We start from the raw sequence: 22962 nt of genomic DNA, 5'->3' as shown, positions 1-22962 counted from the left end.
CTGAGAGATGGTGTTAAGGCTATTCTTAAGAATATCTAGGACACTTTCATTTCAGCAGAATGCCTGCCATCAATTATCCTAGCAGTCCTTGAAACAGTCCTTTCTCTCCCTCCCTTTACCTGTTTTGCATCCTCTGTCTTTGGGGAGAGAATAGACTCTGCCATTATCAAGCACGAAGTAAAGAAGGGGAGGAAGTGGGCTATTTGTATTGAAAAGAGCCTACTTAGATGGGACAAGTATGCTGGTATCTTTTCCCTCACTAAATATAAACCAAACCAAAAGTTAAACCTGACGACTTTTTCACCGTTAGCCTTAAAATTTCCACAACACGTTTCACTGATTCACCAATTTTTAATCGATCTATTGAGCTCAGAGTTGTTTGGCATCTATCCAAAAGCCTGCTTGAGGGGGAAGGGGATGGGGAGGAGGGGGGGAGGAGGAGGAAAAGGAGGAGGAGGAGGAGGAAGAGGGGAAGGAGGAAAGAAAGCAAGGCAGGGCAGCCCTTCAGCCACTCAACCCAGTGGCTTGGCCAAGGGACCAGAAGTAAGAGTGGGGTGGGCAGAAAACAATGATGCTTTTGCCTCCTCTGAATCTTGACCCACAGTTGCTAAGACAAAAAGGCCTCCATCACTTGGCCAAAGGAAAGAATTCCCTTCCCACTCCAAGCATCCAAGGAGAATGTGACAGCCCAGTCTGAAATACTGGAAGCACCACTGCCCTGGGACCCACAGTGGGTGACCCTTCCCAAAGTGCCACCCTGCAGATACCTGCACTCAGTAAATGAGAGCCTGTGTACCTGGGATAATGAGATGCCACAACCCCAACTGGATGAATCAGAAGCCAGGAGCTACCCCAAGGAGAGGATGCGAGGGGAAGGCAGGGAGGAGAAGGGATGATGGAATGGGGAAAAGATCAAACAAGTTCCTCACCATGAGAATTAACAACCAGTTTGCTGAACTCAACATAAAATTAGGTATTGTTTCTGCTGAACTGGTGCAAACCAGCTGAATCCCACCTCTGCATAGATGTAAACCTCAGGCCTGCCATTATGAGGGAAGGTTAGAGTGAGTGAGCTAGCACAAAGAATAAGAATGGGGGTCATGCCTTACTTGTGCCACACATACAGGAATGAATTCAGAGTAAAGGGATCAGAACCAAGACAATTTATGCAATGGCTACAATACTGCAAAGAAAAATAACTCTGAAAGACTCAAAAACTCTGATTAGGCTCAACTGCAGAAGACACATGATGAAGTATGTTTCCTACCTCCTTGTAGAAATGTGATAGGTTGAAAGTGCTGAGCGAAATATGCATATTAGACATGACCAGGGTATGAATTTGCTTTGCTTGATTATATTTATGTTTCACGAAAGAGACTATTTTTTTGCAGGTGAGATGGTGTTGGTAACTATGACCTCTATAAACAAACAAACAAACAAATAAACAAATAAATAAAAAGAGTGTCAATGACATATTTTTAATTGAATAGAGAAATAAAAGTTCAGAAATAAGACAGACAGACAAGCTGGACACCCTTCTTAGAGATTCATGGTTTCATCTTCAATCCTCTTATCCTATTTTTCTTTATATATAGGATGTTCAATTTTGTTGGTGTCTATCAAGTTCAGAATAACAAAAAAAAAATTAAAATCTTGGGAAGAAAGATGTCATATTTTATTGTTAATCTAATAGTTTCTCTTCAAGATCTATTGCCTGATTCCCCACTTTAGTTCCCTACTCAATCACTATATACATTTTTATACATGACTTATATTTACTTATATGTGAATATGTTATATTTCCTCCCTCAGGAAAACAGGAAAACAGTGACTTTGATTGGGGTGGGAGAACTTCCATAGTATTTTAGGGCAAAGTGAAAATGTTAAAAAAATCATTCAAGTTACAGCCACAAAATATTGCTTCCCCAATTGTTTTTCTAAACAAGTGATGCTTCATTTCAGAACCATTTAGTGGTTTATGATTGAATTCTACTTTTAGTTTAACCCATGTCTTGACCTGAGGCTTAGTAATTAGTGGGCTCATTTCATGCCATGTCAACAGCACTGACAGTTCTAGAGGGCCCATCCACTCAAAAATAAAATTTTCTTGTGGAATCAAAAGGGATCTACCAATCCTAAGGTGAAGCACGACTAAGTGGCTTGAAACCCATGAAACATGCTGATTTGCAAACGAGGGAAAAAGGACCCACCAGACAACAACTGGAGGAAAGAGTATCCATACTGTTATCTCATGATCATAAGTCAGTATATAAATAGAATCTAAGACTTTTTAAGGTACTTAAGCAGGCATGTGGGAGAAAATACTAAGGTTTAAGCATGAAATGAATTAGATACAGAATAACATAATACCTAAGCAGATATGTACAAATTTAAAAATGAGTAATGTTTGACAATAAAATAACGTTATTTTGGTATTAACCAATATACTACTAATTAGATTCAAATTATGAGATTATTTTGACATAAACACAACCATTTTCAGTACTAAAATTTCAAGTGGCAACCTTGGTTCCCTCAAGGTAAGAGTCTCCATACTTTTTTTCCTGGGGAACCGGGCTAATTATGCTTTTTAAAAATATTGTTTTCTGATTGGAAAAAAGAGCCAGATTGGGAAAGAGTTCAACTCTGATAAATCTTGGGAAGGAGTGTTTGCTTTGATCACCTGACGTGATACATTTCTTTAATGCCAACATCCTTTCGTTAATGGTCTATGAAGACAAATTGTGAAATGTCATGATGTTAGATGCTCAAATTTTCAGGTGACTCAAGAGGAAATCGAAAGATGGATGGTGGGTTTAAATTGCTATAACTATTTCTAAGAAAGACTAAGGATTAGGAGATCATAGATTGAGAGCTGGAAAAGAACTCAGAGGTCATTTAGTGTAAACACCTAATTTGGCAGACAAGAAAAATTGAGGAACAGAAGTTAAGTGACTTGATTCAGGTCACAGACAATAGTAAATAACATACCTGGTATTTGAGCTCAAGCCTTTTCACACCAAATCCAGTAAACTTCCCCCTATATCATCCAATCTCTCTTGTACATGTGACATCTTTGTCTTCCATCTGGATAGAGTCTTGCCATAAAGTGCTGGGCCTAAAGTGAGAAAAGACTGAGTTCAAATCTTGCTTTAGACACTTTCTAGTTCCATGATCCTGGGCAAGTCAGTAGCTCTGTTTGCCTCAGTTTTCTCATCTTTAATTAATGTTGCAACAATATAGCTAGCATCTGCTGTGGGGGTGTAAAACCAACAACAACCGGCTCACAGAATGCTACAAGCCCAGATTCTTTAGATCTGCTTTACAAAGGAAAGCAACATTAAGGGGTTAACAATCTCAATTTCACCCAGCATACAAATATCATTCACTTATTTCAGGGGAAAAAGCCAGCACTCTGAACTTCACAACAAATACAATCAAATTACAAACATCAACAGACCCAATACAATTCACAGTTACCAAGAAAATCATCAACATCTGAGTTCAGCCAGAAGGCCCTTACAGTGGCTGCCCAGAGTCCCTTGCCTCCAGGAGTGAGAGCCTTAAGCAAATAGCTCTGTTCTCCCCTTTTATACAGTTTCAGATGTCATCAAACATCATCTGAGCGACCAGAACTTAGGCTCCTATGATTGGCTCTGGTGTTAACACCTCTCTTCATTGGCCCCACCTGGAGCCCCACCTTAGTTACCAATTCACACCCACATAGGCTTAGCACCTAGTAGATAGGGGTTTGGGCCTGGGGCTTAGCACCTAGTAAGACTCCATCAAAGACACTGAATTAATCAAAGGAAACAATGGTCAAACTCCTCAAGTTCACTGGGCTGAACAAGTGCTAAGAGCCCATCCCAATCCCCAATACAATTAAGCTGGAGAAAGAATGGTAAACCACTATAGTATTTATCTTTTCCAAGAAATTCCCAAATGAGGTCATGAAAAGTCTTGAGCTCAATTCTTTTCTGATATTAACCCTTCATTAAAACAAAACAAAACATATTGGCAAACATATTATGTGTCTTTAAACTGTTTCATTTCCAACCTAGATCAACAAACCTTCCAGTTTCTTGAACTTCACTATCCCATGTTAAAAATTCTAATTTGAACTTAGAGAAAGATATCCTTGTAAAATCATTCTTCAGGCAGCTAGGTGGCACAGTGGATGGGGTGCTGGGAGTCAGGAAATCCAATTTTCTTGAATTTGCTGCAGTGTGACCCTGAGCATGTCACTTAACCCCATTTACCTCAGTTTTCTCATCTGTCAAAGGAGGGAAGAGGAAAATAGTAAACCACTCCAATATCTTTGCCAAGAAAAGTCCAAATGGTGTCACAAGGAGTCAGGCATGACTGAAATACAACTGAACAAGAACAAGAACAGCAACAAGAATAACAAGAATTCTTGCAAATCAACCTTTTCCCAAATGTTATGCCTAATATCTAGACTTATAAAGAATGGGGACTGAGGCACTTAAGGGTGAATGTGATCAACATTCTAACCCAGTTAGGATCACCAACAACCACTGATACCCTCCCAATTCCACCAAACAATGAAAAAAAGAATAAATGAATGGATGGGTGAATGATTGAATAAATGAATAAAGGCCAGCATTTTCCTGTAGTGACACAGATTCATGTCTACATTTGTGTCTGATTTCTCCAGTTTAACATGCCTGACCTGTTCGTAATCAGAGTCAGCAAGAGTGAACAATAAGCTGTGGGTAACTAATTGAAAATAAACCAAAGATTAGTACTGTAAGCTGCTCCCAATTTCTAAACAGTTAATGCTCAAGATAACAATTCAGGAAGAAAAAAAATACTAAGATGCTACTATAGTACAAAGTTCTCTAAAATATAACCATAAGAAATGAATGATCACTACCTTTAGGGAATGTATAATGTCATTGTATACTTGGGTAATACGGTCTTGCCCAGCTATTAGGGAAATAGGACAATCAGTTAGTAAACAAGTGTTGATAGAGAATTTACTATGTTCCAAGGGATGGGCAATTTGAATGGGATTTGATAGTTCATTGATATAGAAAGCTTTCACATATGAGAGAAAATGAAGGCAGGAAGACCTATTTTGTACCAATTAAATGGACAACTGAAATGCAATGTATACTTACAAAAATATGAAATTCACAAATTAACACAGGAGAGAGTAGAGAATTTAAGTAACCTTATTTCATAAAAAAGATATTGAACAAACCATTGATGAGCTCCCAAGGTGGGGTAAAACCCAGGAATGGATAGATTTACAAGACAATTCTATATATCATTCAAATAACACTTAATTCCAATATGATATAATCTCAAAAATTGTGAAAAGAAGGGTCCTACCATTTCCCCCCATTATACAAATATGGTTGTAACACCTAAATGATGGAAGATTAGAAACAGAGAAAGACAAATCTGGATCAATATCCCTAATGAACACTGACATAAACTTTAAAGTAAATTATATATAGGAGATTATAACAACAAATTATTGAAATGATACATGATAGCCAGTTTGTGAGTGAACAAAAAAATTAAATAAAATAATTAAAAACTTCCAAAAATTTTTAAGATGAAAAAATACATCTAACATCACTATTTTTGTATATTACCAACAAACCTGGCAGGAATAGTTAGAAGGAGAAAAATCTACTTTTAATAACTACACAATTTATAATGAAAGTACTTGAGTGCCAATCTGCAAAGACACATATAAGAATTATATAACTATAATTATATAACTATAAAACACTTTTTACATGTTATGTTGGTAATTTATTAAGGTGGGACATTTTTTTTTTTTTTACTGTTTTCTCTTTTAGAATGCTAAAGTAATCAAATTCCTTTGATTAAGTCTTCCTCGGTGCAAAGCTGCAGGCCCACTCCCTTTTGCTAACTAGGTGTGAAACCCCAAGTCCACACCCTTTTGGTGATTAGGTGTGAAGCCTTCGGGCCCTAAGAAGCATATATAAACTCAGAGGTTAGCTTTGTTTGGAGCTCTCACTCACTGGAAGAGTGATGCATGATTTGACAGCTGGCCTGGGTGAGAGGAACCTCCGGCCAGATCCCTAGCAGCTCTTTCCCTCTCTCCCCACCGTGGCCAACCATGTCTGCCCGGGTGCAGATGCGGGCCCTGCTGGATCAGATCAGCTCATGGGCACGGCACGGCACGGCCCGGGATGGAGACTAACTCAAACAGAGGGTGAAGTTTACCGATGATCTTGTCTGTAAGAGCCATCTCCTGGACTGCTGTCCTCACGACATTCTGGCTGGAACGCGCATGGACTTAGGAGAATGTCCAAAAATTCATGACTTGGCCCTTCGAGGAGATTATGAAATAGCCAGTAAAGAGAAAGACCTGTTTTTTGAGCTGGATGCAATGGATCATCTGGAGTCCTTTACTGCAGTATGTGACAGGAGAACTGAACTTGCCAAGAAATGCCTTGCTGAAATACAGGAAGAGATCAGTGCCGAGGTTTCTGCAAAGGCAGAAAAAGTACATGAATTGAATGAGGAAACTGGCAAACTGCTTGCTAAAGCCGAACAGCTGGGAGCTGAAGGAAATGTGGATGAATCCCAGAAGATCCTTATGGAAGTGGAGAAAGTTCGAGCAAAGAAAAACGAAGCTGAGGAACAATATAGAAATTCCATGCCAGCATCCAGTTTCCAGCAGCAGAAACTTCGGGTCTGTGAGGTGTGTTATGCGTACATTGGTCTCCATGATAATGATCGTCGTCTTGCAGATCACTTCGGGGGCAAATTACACTTGGGATTTATTCAGATTAGTGAGAAACTGGATCAGTTGAGGAAAACAGTGGCAGAAAAACGGGAGAAAAGAAATCAATATCGTTTGAGGAAGAGAGAGGAGCGAGAACGAGAAGAAAGGATGGGCCGAAGTTCTGGATCAAGAACTAGAGATCGAAGAAGGTTATGATCTCGGGATAGGCGACGAAGGCGGTCAAGGTCATGCTCTTGTGAGAGGCGAAAGTTCCGGTCACGATCTCGGGATAGGCGACGAAGGCGGTCAAGGTCATGCTCTTGTGAGAGGCGAAAGTTCCGGTCACGATCTCGGGACAGACATAAGCGCCACCAAAGCCACTTACGTAGCCGTGGCAGGGGTCATTGCCGAGGTTCCAGACACAGAAGTTCGAAACACAAGTAACTATGATTCCTTCACATAGCAGCAACCAGGAATCTACAGATCAATCTTCAAGAAAGAAGTCCCGGGATAAAGAGAGGAGGGAAAAGAACTTTGCTGAGAAAAGGCATGAGGATGCAAACGGCAACACTGGTTCAAAGAGATCAGAAGAAAGAGACGCTGGCACATCTGAACTCACACTCTGTGTTGCATTGTAAATAGTCTGATAAACATTCTACACACAGCCTAAATTTGCCATTTATATTTGCTGAATAAAACTCATCTTTTGTAGTTTTAAATTTTTATTGTTTTGAAGATAGCTGTGGGTTTACGGAGATACAGAATTACGTATTGTTTACTGGAATTTTGTTTAGTAAGAATATAAGAAAACATAATCTGATACATTGTCTTCAGTATAGGACAGTGACACCCATGTAACTTGTTTGTTGCCTCACCTCGATGAATTCAGCAGTTAGCCCCATGGTCAGAAATGTTTTATTTCCCCTTCCCCCTTCCCTGCTCCATTTACATCCTTTAGAAAACATTCATCTTGACCTTTCAGAGACTTGAACTATATAAGATTAGTTGGTAACATTACTACCACTGGTGCTAAATTTGCTATTTTCTGCTAGATTTACACACAGAAGAATCGAGACTTTTAAAATATTTGACCACTTCATTTTGAGTTTCTATTATCTGGTGCTTCAAGTCTGGAATATTATTATTTGTACTCTCTATTTGTACATCTTTGCTTCAGAAAGATAACCAGAGCACCTTGTGTACATTAAGGTTGGGTGCACTAAATCACTTAAAATTATCTGATTTTAAAAGCCAGAATCAGATTGACTATAAATTTGTTTCTTTTGTTCCTATTCTCTCTTTTGTGGATCCCTCCTAGTTAAAACATAAATTCATAAAGCACCCATAAAGATTTTACATATGCTGATTTGATTTTTGTATGGTACAGGTTGACCCCTTTAAAAACATCATATAACTTTAGCACAGATCTTGTAGAATTGTGTCTTTACCTGAATTCAACAGTGTGGTTTCTTTGTTTACCACTTATATTTGAGACAAAGATAAATCAATGTGCAATCAAATTATATATCCAGAAATTCTCATCAATAGGGCACTGTTAAAAAGTTGGTGCTGTGAACGAACACCTTGGCTTCTGGGTTACCATAGTTCTTTTTGTTTCATACTTTGAAATACTATATGATTTCACATAACTAATTTCTGCATCTGAATTGATTTCTTCTGTTTCTTGAGGCAGCCAAGTAGCTTTGGCTGCAATCTCTTAAACTTTATCCCACAGACTAATTTGTTTTAATTCCATAAAGCAGTTATTTACATTAGTACCAAATGAATATTTTCAAATTGGTGAACATGTTATTTGTAGATACTGCAGAAATTTCCATTTTTTTTTAGTTTTAAGTGGGGAGGAGAATTTTGAGGAGCTAAGCTTCTAATAGACTTTTTTTCTTCTTAAAATAGGCCCTCCCACCTTAAGTTTCTGTGGCTATACAGCAGCTGTTCTTGGTCTGTTTGGTCTTATTGATGCATATTTAGCTATTGCAGGAATCTGGTTCTGTTTTTTCCAACAACTATTCATTTTAATTATGGGTAATTTGTAGTCTCTACTTTGTTCAGGGTTCTCCTTTTCCATGTACTCCCTGTCCCCCACTGCCCTTCCCTCTTGCTTCCAACCCCCAAGGAGAGGACAGGCCTATGGCCATGGTGTGTTTCTCTTTCTTGAACAAAATGGACCTAATGTTCCAAAGCTTCTGATAACTGATTCCACATTAAAAAGGCAGTGCTAGAACAGAACCCACATTATATCGATTTGTTGTCTGTGCAACATTTTGCAAATATCATAACAACTGGGATTTGTTTCTTTTGTGGCACCTTTGCTTATAAGGAGTTTTGGTCTAAGTATACAAATGTAAGTAAAATCTGCTGTTCTCTTGCCAGTCTAACTCACATTAAAATTTATGTTTATGTCAAAAAAAAAAAAAAGAAAAGCAGATTGAAGAACCTGGCAGCCTTCTGTGTGCTGTTGTTATTGGCCTTACACCCCCACAGTAGCTGCTAGCAACATTGGTGTTACAACATGAAGATAGACCTAAATAATTGGAGAAATATTAATTGCTCTTGGGTAGGCTGAGTCAATATGAGGTTGACAATTCCTAAATTAATTAATTTATCCAATGTCACACCAATCAAACCACAAAGGAATACTTTTTAGAAATAGATAAAACAATAAAGACATTTATCTGGAAGATGAAAAGATTGAGTCTCAAGCAAAATTATGAAAAGTAGTGGCAAAGCAGAGCAAGATCTCAAACTATAATAGGAAGTGATAACTATTAAAGTGATTTGGTACTGATTAATAAAACAAAGGTGGGTCAGTGGAATGCATTAGGCATACAGTGGAGAGGAGCCAAAGAATGTAGTAGCTTAGTATTTGAAAAATCTGTAGATGTCAGCTGCTGAGAAAACTGTAAAGCAATCTGGAAGAAATTAGGTATAGGTCAACATCTCTCACTTTATACCAAGATCAGCACAAAATGGCCACATGACTTAAATCTGAAGGGTGACATCATAAGCCAAAAAGAAAATTTGAATGTAAAATTTATGCTTGCCAAAAAGACTATTTTATGGAGAACTCATACAGGGCAAGTGTTCACATGGTGGTCAGAAGAAGTGGTACTAGGACACTCTCAAGAACTTCGGAACTGATTGTGTAACATGGGAGACATTGGCACAGGTCTGCTTAGCATGTGTGCCCACATCAGAGAAGGTGTTGTTCTCTATGAAGAAATCAGAATTGAAACAGCTCAAGGCACGTGCAGGATGCCCAGGTTTGGAGTATCCACCCCAAATGTTCACATGGACTGTTTGTGCCAGACCTGTGGTAGGGCATTCCAAGCTCTCATTGGTCTGATCAGCCACAGTCAGACACATTCAAACTTGACTCTAGCATAGTGACGTCATTTTGGTCCTCTTTGCGAATGAAAGACAACAACTATATACATTATATAATATAACATATACATGCGTATACATATATATATACATATATATATATATATATAATCTATTGATAGAGGAGATCATGATCATAGAGGCTGAAATTGATAATATTGATTACCTTAAAAAGTTTTGGCACAAACTAATGCAGCTAAAATAGAAAAGAACAGAAAACTAGGAAAAGCAATTCTATCTGATAAAGGTTTAATTTCTACAACACATAATGAACTTCATAAGAATTTATAAGGTTAAGAATCATTCCTTAATTGATAAATGGTCAAAGGATGGGAACATGCAGTTTTCTTTTCTTTTTTATTTAGTATTTTATTTTTCCTTATTACATTTTTTAACATTTGTTTTTAACACTTTGAATTCCAACTTCTCTCTCTCCTTCCCCACCATCTCTCATTGAGAAAGCAAGCAATTTGACAGAGGTTATAAATGTGTAGTCAAACAAAATATTTCCATAATAGTTATGTTGTTAAAGAAAATACAGACCAAAAAAAAAACACCTCAAGAAAAATAAAGAAAGTAAAAAGAAAAATATGCTTCAGTCTGTATTTAGACACCATCAGTTCTTTCACTGGGGATGCATAGTATTTTTCTTAATAAGTTCTTCAGAGTTGTCTTGGATCATTGTATTGCTGAGAACAAGTAAGTTAGTCACAGTTGATCATCTTACAATATTACTATTTGTGCATAGTACATTTCACTTTACATCAACTTCTGTAGGTGTTTCCAGGTTTTTCTGAGAGCATCCTGCTCATTTCTTATGTAGCACAATAGAATTCCGTTATAAACACATACCACAACTTGTTCAGCCATTCCCCGATTTTACCTAAATTTCATTTTTTTGCCAGCAGAAAAGTTGCTAAAAATAATTTTGTACATGTAGATCCTTTCCTCCACTTTTTAGGTCTTTTAAAAGACTTTTTATAGACCTTTTTTTACACCTTTAGGCATACTTCCAAATTGCTTAAAGAATGGTTGAATCAATTTACAACTCCACCAATAGTGCTCAACTCTCTCATTTTTCCCGCATCCCCTCCACCATTTGTCATTTACCTTTTCTATCCTATTAGCTAATCTACTAGGTAGGAAGCAGTACCTCATAATTGTTTTAACTTGCATTTTACCAATCAATAGTGAGTTAGAGCATTTTTTTAAGCATGGCTATAGATAGCATTATTTACTTCATCTGAAAACAGTTCACACCTTTTGATAGTTTATCAATTCGTGAATGACTCTTAATTTTATAACCTTGACTCAGTCCTCTACATGTTTGAGAAATGTGGTTTTTATCAGAGGAACTTGTTTAAATTTTTTTTTCACAGTTACTAATATTTCTCTCTATCCTCTCACCCCCCCCCCTTTATTCTGTTCTCTTCCTCTCAACCTAATCTTCTTAAAAGTGTTTTCTTTTTGACTACTTCCTCCCCCAATCTGCCCTCCCTTCTATCACCTTCCTATGCTCTTTTCCTGTAGGGTAAGATAGATTTCTATACCCAATTGAGTGTGTATGTCATTCCCTCTTTGAGTCAATTCTGATGAAAGTAAGATCACCTTATTCACCCTCAACTCCCTCTCTTCTTCTACACTGTAGAAGCTTTTTCTTCCTTCTCTTACATGAGATAAATCACCACATTCTAGTTTTCCTTTTCCCCTTTCTCCCAATGCATTACTCTCTCACCCCTTAATTTTATGTTTTTTTAATATCATTCCTTCATATCCAAATTACATCTGTGCCCTCTGTCTATATATACTTCTTCTAACTGCCCTAAGAATGAGAAAGTTCTTATGAATTAAAAATATCATCTCCCCATATAGGAATGTAAACAGTTTAACCTTATTAATTCACTTATGATTTCCCTTTCCTGTTTATGCTTCTCTTTAGTCTTGTATTTGAAAGTAAAATTTTCCATTCAGCTCTGGTCTTTTCATTAAGAATGCATGAAAGTCCCTTATTTTATTGAATATCCATTTTTCTCCTGAAGGATTATACTCAGTTTTTCTCAGTAGGTGATTCTTGATTTTAATCCTAACTCCTTTGTCCATACTCTCTGATACTTTAAGGCAGAAGCTGCTAAGTTTTATGTTGTCCTTACTGGGGCATTATGATCCTTGAGTTGTCTCCTTCTGGTTGCTTGTAATATTTTCTTCTTGATGAGAGAGCTCTGGAATTTGGCTATAATATTTCTGGGAGTTTTTATTTTGGGATGTCTTTCAGGAGATTATCAGAGGATTATTTCAATTTTTATTTTGCCCTCTGTTTCTAGCATATCAGAGAAGTTTCCCTTGATTATTTCTTGAAAGATGATGTCTAGGCTCTTTTTATGATCATGGCTTTCAGGTTGTCCAATAATTTTTAAATCATCTATCCTGGATCTATTTTCCAGGTCAGTTGTTTTTCCAATGAGATATTTCACATTGTCTTCTATTTGTTCATCCTTTGGCTTTTGTTTTATTGTTTCTTGATTTACAATGTAGTCACTAGCTTCCGTTTGCTCAATTCCAATTGTTTTTTTTTGGTTTTTTGGCAGGGCAGTTGGGGTTAAGTGACTTGCCCAAGATCACACAGCTAATATATATTTCAAGTGTCTGAGGCCGGATTTGAACTCAGGTCCTCCTGACTCCAGGGCTGGTGCTCTACTCACTGTGTCACTTAGGCGCCCCACAATTCCAATTTTTAAGGAATTGTTTTCTTCAGTTAGCTTTTGTACCTCCTTTTCCATTTGGCCAATTTTACTTTTTAAGTATTTTTCTTTCCTCAGTGAATTTTTGTGTCTCTTTTTCCATCTGGCAAATTCTGTTTTTTTTTAAATTTTTATTATTTAATATTTTTAGTTTTCAACATTGATTTCCACAAGATTTTGAGTTACAAATTTTCTCCCCATTTCTATCCTCCCCCCACTCCATGATGGCATATATTCTGATTGCCCCTTTCACAGTCTGCCTTCCTTTCAGTCACCCCATTCCCCCTCCCAGCCCTGACCTTTCCCCTTTCTCCTTATTTTCTTGTAGGGCAAGATAGATTTCTATACTCCATTGCCTGTATATCTTATTTCCCAGTTTCAAGTAAAAACAACTTCTTTTTGAACATTTGTTTTTAGAACTTTGACTTCCAAGTTCTCTCCCTTCTTCCCTCCCCACCCACCCTCCTTGAGAAGGCAAGCAATTCAACATAGGCCACACATGTATCATCATGCAAAACACTTCCATAATACTCATGTTGTGAAAGACTAACTATATGTCCTTCCATCCTATCTTGTCCCCCTTTATTCAACTTTCTCCCTTGACACTGTCCTTTTTCAAAAGTGTTTGCTTTTCACTACCTCTTCCCCCTATCTGTCCTCCCTTCTATCATCCCCCCTCTCTTATCCCCTTTCCCTTACTTTCCTGTAGGGTAAGATGCCCAGTTGAGTGTGTATATTATTCCCTCCTTAAGTCAAATCTGATGAGAGGAAGATTCACTTATTCCCTCTCACCTGCCCCCTCTCCCCTTCTAACGGAACTACTTTTTCTTGCCACTTTTCTGTGAGATAATTTATCCCATTCGATCTCTCCTTTTCTCTTTCTCCTGACATATTCCACTCTCATCCCTTGATTTTATTTTTTTTAAAATATCATCCCTTCATATTCAACTCACCCTGTGTCCTCTGTCTATATATATATATTCCCTTCAACTCTCCTAATACTGAGAAAGGTCTCACGAATTACAAATATCATTTTTCCATGTAGTAATGTAAACAAAATGGTTGAACTTTGGTAAGTCCCTTATGATTTCTCTTTCTTATTTACCTTTTCATGTATCTCTTGGTTCTTGTATCTGAAAGTCAAATTTTGTATTCAGCTCTGCTCTCTTTATTGAGAAAGCTTGAAAGTCCTTTATTTCATTGAAAATCCATATTTTGCCTTGGAGTATTGCACTCAGTTTTGCTGGGTAGGTGATTCTTGGTTTTAATTCTAGTTCCTTTGACCTCCAGAATATCATATTCCAAGCCCTTTGATCCCTTAATGTAGAAGCTGCTAGATCTTGTGCTATCCTGATTGTGTTTCCACAATACTCAAATTGTTTCTTTCTGGCTGCTTGCAATATTTTGTCCTTGACCTGGGAACTCTGGAATTTGGTGACAATATTCCTAGGAGTTTTCTTTTTGGAATCTTTTTCAAGAGGTAATCAATAGATTTTTTTTCCATTTCTATTTTACTCTCTGGTTCTAGAACATCAAGGAAGATTTTCTGGATAATTTCTTGAAAGATGATGTCTAAGCTCTTTTTTTGATCATGGCTTTCAGTTAGTCCAATAATTTTTAAATTATCTCTCCTGGATCTATTCTCCAGGTTAGTGGTTTTTCCAATGAGATATTGCACATTGTCTTCTATTTTTCATTCTGTTTTTATAATTTCCCACTGACCTCCTCCATTTTCTTTGGTGTTTGTGGGTTGAGAAGTTGAGTAACTGCCACAGCTCAGTGATTCAGTGCCCTGAGGCCTGCTCTGCCTGGTCTACTCTGGTGTGGTCTTTTCAGGCACGGCCTAAGCTGGGCTGCGCTCCACTCCCAGCATGGTGTGATAGACCCTTCCCAACAACCATCCAGACCATCTTGGGCTGGAGACTTGTTTCCCTCTGTTATTTCAAGGGTTCTGTATCTCTAGAATTTTCTTAGAGTCATTTTTCCAGGTGGTTGGAGGGGCTTAGGGGAGAGCTTAAGCGAATCCCTGTTTTCAAGCAGCCATCTTGGCTCTGCCCCCTTAAATTCTGCTTTTCAAGGCATTTTTGTCCTCTTTGGCTTTTTGTACCTCTTTTAGCATTTCTCTAGTCTGTTTTTAAGGTGTTATTTTCTTCAGTGTTTTTTTTGTATCTTCTTTACCAAGCTGTTGACTCATTTTTCATGATTTTCTTTCATTACTCTCATTTATATTCTTAATTTTTCTTCTACCTCTCTGATTTTTAAAATACTTTTTGAGCTCTTCCATGGCCTGAGTCCAATTCATATTTTTCTTTGAGGTTTTGGATGAAGGAGTTTTGATTTTGTCATCTCCTTCTAAGTGTGTGTTTTGATCTTTCTTGTCACCATAGCAACTTTCCATGGCCAGATTTTTTTTTCTTTTCTTTGCTCATTTTCCCAACCTGTCACTTGATTTTTAACTCACGTCTTCCTCTTGGTTGAAGAAGACACTGGGAGATGCCTGCCAATAACCAGTGGTAGATAGTAAAAAGAAAGGAAGAGATTAAAGATATGTTGTAGAGATTAAATTAACAGGATGTGTCATCCAACTTGCTATATAGCATGAACAACAGGGAAGAGTCAAAGGTGATTACTATGAAGGGGCAGGTAGGTGCTGCAGTGTGACTCTGGGCAAGTTGCTTAACTATGTTTTCCTCAGTTTTCTCATCTGTAAAATGATCTGGGGAAGGAAATGGCAAGCCACTGCATTATCTTTGGCAAGAAAACCCCAAATGGGGTCAAGAAGAATTTAATATGACTGAACATCAACAAACCTTCAACATTTTTATACCTCTCTGTTTATATTATTATCAAATCAGTCTTTTACCAAAGCTGATTTTAAAATATGGTAAGTACTGGGACACTGTGACTAGTAGAAGAATATCATGCTGCAATGTGACAAACTGTCAATTATTCCTTTGAAAGGAGACCAGGCAAAGCATGGACAATTAAAGTGTGATGAATCAGGAGAATTACAAACACCACTAGTAAGCAAGTATGACATCTTTCTTCATTAATATTTTTCTGGGACTGGCAGAAAGTAGCAAAATGTATTTGAGTTCCTTTTTACTTTTATTTCTGGGGAGTGTACCACGTTATGCATGCAAATGAGCAGAGAAATAACATTCAATTTTGACAGCAAGAGGGAAGATGAAAAATGAGGAGGTTAAATAAAAGCAAATTAAATAAACCAACCCTGAAATAATGGAGACAACTTTACTGAAATATAGTATTTTACATTTGGAATTCCAGTATTTCTTTATAGTAACTTTATTCTTGTTTTTAATTTCTTATCTGTGCGCTACAATATTGCAATTAGCATGGTGGGATAGATATGACTTTCAGATGGTGCAGCTCAGAAGTAAAATCACAGAATCAGAGAATTGCAGAGCTAGAGGGAATTTTAAAAATAGTTTCCATCTCACCTTTTCATTTTATAGGTGAGGAAAGTAAAATGTGGAGAAGCTGTGACTAGCCCATGGGCAGACAATTACTCCTTGGCAGAGCCAGAAGCAGAGACCAAGTCTAATGACTTCTTGTCACTCGTTTCCTCACACTAGCATTGTTGTTATTACTTGACATTTTCTTTGGCTTAGATTCAGAATCTGTTTTTAGGTAGAATCAATTCTAATCACTAAAGTAGCTTGTGAGTTGTTTCCTCCCAAATCCTGGCCATCATCTCTAATCTAACTTTCACACAGCTGCCAATGTGATTTTGTCAGCTGCATGGGTTTACTGGACAGTGTGTGCCTTTTGATCTAGCTTTGCTATTGCAAGGTCTACACCTAAAAGAGATCAAAAAAGGAGAAAAGATCCTTTGTGTATAAAGTACTTATAGAAAATCTTTTTTGTTGGCAAAAAAGTACTTGGACACTAAATGGATATCCATTAATGGAGGAATGAATGAATAAGTTATGGTATATGAATGCGATGGAACAGTACTATAACATAAGAAATGAGGAAGTAGTTGATTTCAAAGAGATATGGGAAGACTTGTATGAACTAATGAAGTGAGTGAAACCAGTAGAACAATTTATAGTACGATAACAATACAATCAAAATGAATAACCTTGAGGACATTTTAAAAACTGATGAAGAATGAAATGAACAGAACAAAAAGAAGAATTTGCGTAATAAGAACACTATTGTAAAGACAAACAACTTTAAAAGCCGTGAAAACTTTTACCAGTACGATGATCCTAGTGGACCAATGATGAAACATGCTATCCATTACAGAGAGGTGATGGATTTAAGGGATGTGTGTGTGTGTGTGTGTTTGTATGTATGTATGTATGTATGCATGTATACACACATAATTTTCTTTTAATAAATATAGGTAGTCAGCTAAACAGTTTTATTCATGGCTAAATGTATACATATATACATGTATATATATATGCATATAAGTGTGCGTATAGCCATGAAGGAATTTGTTTTGCTGACTACACATATTTTTTTCTTTTATTAAATTTATTTTTATTTTTAGTTTACAACACTCAGTTCCACAAGTTTTTGAGTTCCAAATTTTCTCTCCCTTCTACTCCTCTCCCTCCCACCAAGATGGCATGTAATATGCCATAGGTTCTACATATATCTTTGCATTAAATTATTTACATAATAGTCAAGTTGTAAAGAAGAATCATAACCAATGGAATGAATCATGAGAAAGAAGAAATGAAACCAAAAAAAAGGAAAAAAATATAGAGCAAATAGTTTGCCTCAATCTGCATTCAGACTCCATAATTCTTTGTCTGGATGTGCATAGTTTTTTCCATCATGAGTCTTTTGGAGCTGTCTTTGAATCTTGCATTGAAGAGAAGAATCAAGTCTATCAAAGTTAGTCCTCATACATACTTGGTGTCTGTAATCATATATAATATTCTCCTGGTTTTGCTCCCGTCACTCAGCATCAGTTCGTATATGTCTTTCCAGGTTATGATGAGGTCCATCTGCTCCTCATATCTTATAGCCCAGTAGTATTCCATCACATTCATATACCAAAATTTGTTTAGCCATTCCCCAATTGATGGGCATCCCTTTGATTTCCAATTCTTTGCACCACAAAAAGAGCTGCTATAAATATTTTTGTACATACAGGTCTCTTTCCCACTTGTGTGACCTCCTTGGGAAATAGCCTTAGAAGTGGTATTTCTGAGTCAGAGGGTATGCACATTTTTATGGCTCTTTGGGCATAGTTCCAAATTGCTCTCCGGAATGGCTGAATCAGTCCACAACTCCACCAACAATGAAATAATATTCCAATTTTCCCACATCCTCTCTACCATTTATGATTTCCCTGTTCTGTCATGTTAGCCAATCAGACAGGAGAGATACACATATTTTTAAAAGAAAAATTTTTTTTCTTCTCTTTTTTTCTCTAATGGGGTGGGGAATAGGAGAGAGAGAAAATAGATTTTTCTTATTTTTGTTTAAATAGTGGTGTGTATGTGTGTGTGCACGCATGTGTGTGTGTGTGTGTGTGTGTGTGTGTGTGTGTGTGGTTGCTACAGATGTAAAATGCTATATGACTTTTCAGATTCCATCATTGTATTCTTTGTTTATTTAACTGTTTTATTTTGTTACAAGAACCTTACCATGAAGTGGGGGGGGGGGAGGGGGTAATCTGTCAATGTAATGTAAAAATAAAATACATCAATAAAACTTTTTGTGTCCAAGATTGTCCCTTACATGTGGCATGGGGGTATCATTTGTAGGTTGAAGGGAGGCAGAATAAAGTTCTCTAGCCTGTTCTCCCCAATCCTTCTCCAAGGCAGACTAATTCCTGCTAGGAAGGGAAGCAGGAGGGTGAGGCCAGACTTGGCCACTCTGCTGTCCTCAGAGGGGTGGGTGTGATAGGCTGGGATTATATCTATTTGCTCCCTTAGTATTGTTAACCGAGGAGATGTGATTGTCAAGTTTAAGCTTACTTCTGATTGCTGTTTCATTAATGGCAGACACAGGACTTTATATTCAATATTTGAACCCTTTCCAAACAAATGCCAGTTCCCTGATGAACATACATATTGAATAACAAAGAAACCCATTTGTCCAGATCATAGCAAACAGAAGTCAGAGGAAGTAAAGAAAGGAGAATTGATACCAGACAATAGACAGTGAAGGAGCTCTACTATTTGGAACAAAGTAACTTATCTCAACCAAGTCAATTTTAAATCTCACGCAAGGGGAAGTTACCCAAAATCTTATCGCAGCAATCTGGGGATAGGGACATGATGGGGACTGCCAGTTCCTCTCATGTCAGCTTTTCCCCATAATCCTTTCCTCTAGCAACCTGAATTAGGATTGGCATTGCCTATCTTTCCTCTCAAAGTTGGAAGACAAAAGTTCCCAAAGCCTAAAGAGACTCAAAGAGGTCCAACAACTCAGAGATCCCTTTTCTTTCACTCTCACTGAATCTACCTTACCCCTCACACAGACATAAGATTTTGATCATGAGGAGACAGTGTAGTACTAATGGGCTTTCAGTCAGGGATTACATTTAACATTCCTTGCCTCTTCCTCTTAGTATCCTTAGTTTTCTTCAAAACTCTGATTATACTTGAGAGGCAGTTATTTGGGGCAGTGGATGGAGCAGTGAACCTAGAGTTAAGAGGACATGCATTCAAATAACACCATTGGCTCAGAAATCATCATCATCATCATCATCATCATCAACGTCATCATCATCAGTAAAGGGGGGAAGGATAAAGTCATAAATAAAAATGAGATACCAATGTAAAAAAATCAAGATCTAAAAGGGAAAGTTGTGGTGGAAAGCCCAATGGTGAGGATTGATGGAAGAAGAAATAGAAATTGAGTATACTATGAATCAATAGAATGGAAAGGAAAAATAGATGAGGAATATGGGGAATGCATCACACACTTCCCATATTGGCATGATATAGTAGTGATGAAGACTACAATTATATGGGCATCTGGTAAAACTCTTGCTTGTCCAAAAGCAGAGAAGCTAATCAAAATTGCTTTAATGATAATTCCAGCATTCAAAAGGTAAGGGACAAAAGAGGGAGAGCTTGTACTCAAGGCTTGATTCTTTCCAACACAGAAGTATTTATTTATGATGGATATGTTTGACACTTGGGGGAAATGACCATGTCAGACTTTGTGATAGGGAAGAAGACATTAAGGAAGAGTATTATATAAAGCTTATATCATGTGAGAGTTGTAATAAGAGTTTTAAAGAATAGGCAATGGAGGCAGTGATGGTTTTGATATTCTCCAGATTATTATGAACATGAATGCATTAGGCGAAATAGGAATAACTGGAATAAGGTAGGCAGTATGATGATAACTGATGAGATGGATTGTAGAGCTCAATTCTCTTAATATTTTTCTTGTGTTTATTAATGTTATGCTTTTCTTTCTTTTCCACATAATTCCCCCCCACACACACACTTTTGCCCAGTGAACCATTTCTCATAACAAAGGTTTGGTTTTAAGAAGAGAACTACTTAGTTCTTATCTTCTTTGTGTTGTCTTAGCCAATTAAAAAAAAATATGTGTATGTATCCATATGGAACACACAGAACAAAAGGGGCTAGGGAATTGATACCTAAGGTAATTAACAATATAGTGGGAGTGTTAGCTGTCTTACATAATGTCATGTCACCAGAAATCTAGTGGCCTTCATCTGAATTACCATTGATAATCTATGAAAGATTGTGTTAAGTGGGAGAGATACAAGAGGACTGGATAAAGGCAGATATTGTCCCCATTTTCAAAGGGAGGAAATGGAACCTGCAAGCTATAAATCAATTAGCTAGATTCCAATTTCTGGTAAAATTTTTTTTTATAATTTAGCATTTATTTTTATTGATTTTTTTTTCCTTTTTAAAGAAAATTTTCAAATTCTCTCTGTTCCAATACTTTCCCTATACACTGAAGAAGCAACAAAATATCAATTATACTTGTGAAATCATGCAAAATATATTTTCATATTAGCCATATTGCTAAAAAAGGAAGAAAAAAGTGAAAAAATTAAACTTCTCTTTGCACTCAGATTTCATCAGTTTTCTCTTTGGAGAGGAACAGCATTTTTTTCATCATGAGTCCTTTGGAATTGTCTTGAATCACTGTATTAATCAGAGTAGCCAAGTGCTTCACAGTTAATCATAATTACAACATTGCTGTTATTGGGCACAATGGCCTCTCCTGGTTCTTCTCACTTCACTTTACATCAGATCATATAGATCTGGACATGGTTTTTTTTTTCCTGAAGGACCCCCTCTTCATAATTTCTTATGGCACAACATTACTCTATCAAAATTATGTGCCACAACTTGTTCAGCCATTCCCCAATTGATGAACATTCTCTCAATTTCCAATTCTTTGACACTACAGAAAGAGATATTATAAATATAGATCCTTTTCTTTTTTCTTTGATCTCTTTAGGACACATACCTAGTAGTGGTATTGCTGAATCAAGGGATATGCACAGTTTTATAGCCCTTTGAGCATAGTTCCAAGTTATTCTCCAGAATCACCAGACCAATTCACAATTCCAATAACAGTTTAGTAGTGCATGTAGTTTCCCTCATCTCCTTCAGCATTTGTCATTTCTGATAGGTGTGAGGTAGTACCTCAGATTTGTTTTGATTTGCATTTCTCTAATCAATAGTGATTTAGAACATTTATTATATGATTATAAAGAACTTTTATTTCTTCTGAAAACTACCTTTTCATATCCTTTAACCATTTTTCAATTGGGGAATGACTCATTTTTTATAATTTTGACTCAGTTCCCTATATATTTAAGAAATGAGGCTTTTATTAAAGAAGCTTACTATATATATATATGTATATTATATATATAGACATATATATGTATATGTATATATATAGACATATATATATATATATATATATATATATATATATATATATATATATATATATATGTATAGCTTTTGCCATGTTAGCCCATCTGACAAGAGAAATGTGGTACCTAATTATTAACATGTTAACAATTTAACATTTTTTTTCTTTGAGGCTTTTTTTGGGTTTTTACATTGTTGTCTTCTTTTGATTTTGTGTCCTGGTATTCCCTACCACTCTAGTAGTTTTTTATGGTACAGTTATTTTTTTGTTTTTGTTATTAGCTCTTTTTCAATGTATTTCTTGACTTTGACCTTTGAATGTTAGTTTGGCTTTACTTACCAGGGGTGTGGGGAGAGAGTGTTCCAAACTTCAGTCTTTTTTTGTGCTGGTGTTTTCAGTTAGTTGTGGTGGACTATGAGTTTTCCAGTGTTTTCAATGTAGTGTGATCCTGTCAGTGCTTGCCTTGTGTGAGTTCTCCATAAAACAGTCTTTTAGGTAAGTGTATATTTGGCACTTGAACAAGCTGACCAGCCCATCAGAATTGCACTCTCTGAAGTGGAGTTTCAATGCTCAGCAGTTCAGCTCAAAAGAGGACCTCAGTCTCTAGTATTTTACCTTTCCAGGTGATCTTCAGCATCTTCCTAAGACAATTCAGATGAAAGGGATTCAGTTTCCTGGCATGGCACAGGTAGATTGTTGAGGTTTCATAGACATACAACAATGAGGTAAGCACGACAGCTCTGTAGACCTTCAGTTTGGTAGGCACTCTTCTTCTCTCCCACTTTTTCCTTTGGAGGTTCCCAAACACTGAGCTAGCTCTGGCAAGGTATGCATCAACCTCATCATCTATGTGTACATCTTTGTAACATATACTGTCAAGGTAAGTAAACTTATCCACAACATTCAAAATTTCTCCATTTGTTATAAGTGATGGTTCCATGTATACATGGTGTGTTGCTGGCTGGTGGAGCACCTGTGTTTTCTTGGTGTTGTTAGGCCAAAATTTGCACAAGCAGCAGAGAATCAATCCATACTTTGTTACATCTCAGCTTCAGAGGCTGCAATGAGTACCCAGTTATTTGTGAACAAAAAGTCATTTACCAACTCTCTCTTCACTTTAGTTTTGGTTTGTAGCTTTTTCAGGTTAAGTAATTTACTCTCAGTATAGTAGCTGACCTTGATCCTATTTTTGCCCTCCTTGAAGGCATCCAACAAAAT

General features: G+C 37.0%; 1 pseudogene; it reads left to right on the top strand.

The window, feature by feature from the left end:
* The first annotated feature begins 6118 nt into the window (after nucleotides 1-6118).
* LOC118854097 lies at nucleotides 6119-7174 on the top strand (annotated as a pseudogene).
* Nucleotides 7175-22962: the final 15788 nt, after the last annotated feature.

Source organism: Trichosurus vulpecula, chromosome 6, assembly GCF_011100635.1.
Source record: "Trichosurus vulpecula isolate mTriVul1 chromosome 6, mTriVul1.pri, whole genome shotgun sequence".
Classification (NCBI taxonomy): Eukaryota; Metazoa; Chordata; class Mammalia; order Diprotodontia; family Phalangeridae; genus Trichosurus; species Trichosurus vulpecula.
This window is presented reverse-complemented; position numbering and strand designations above follow the sequence as displayed.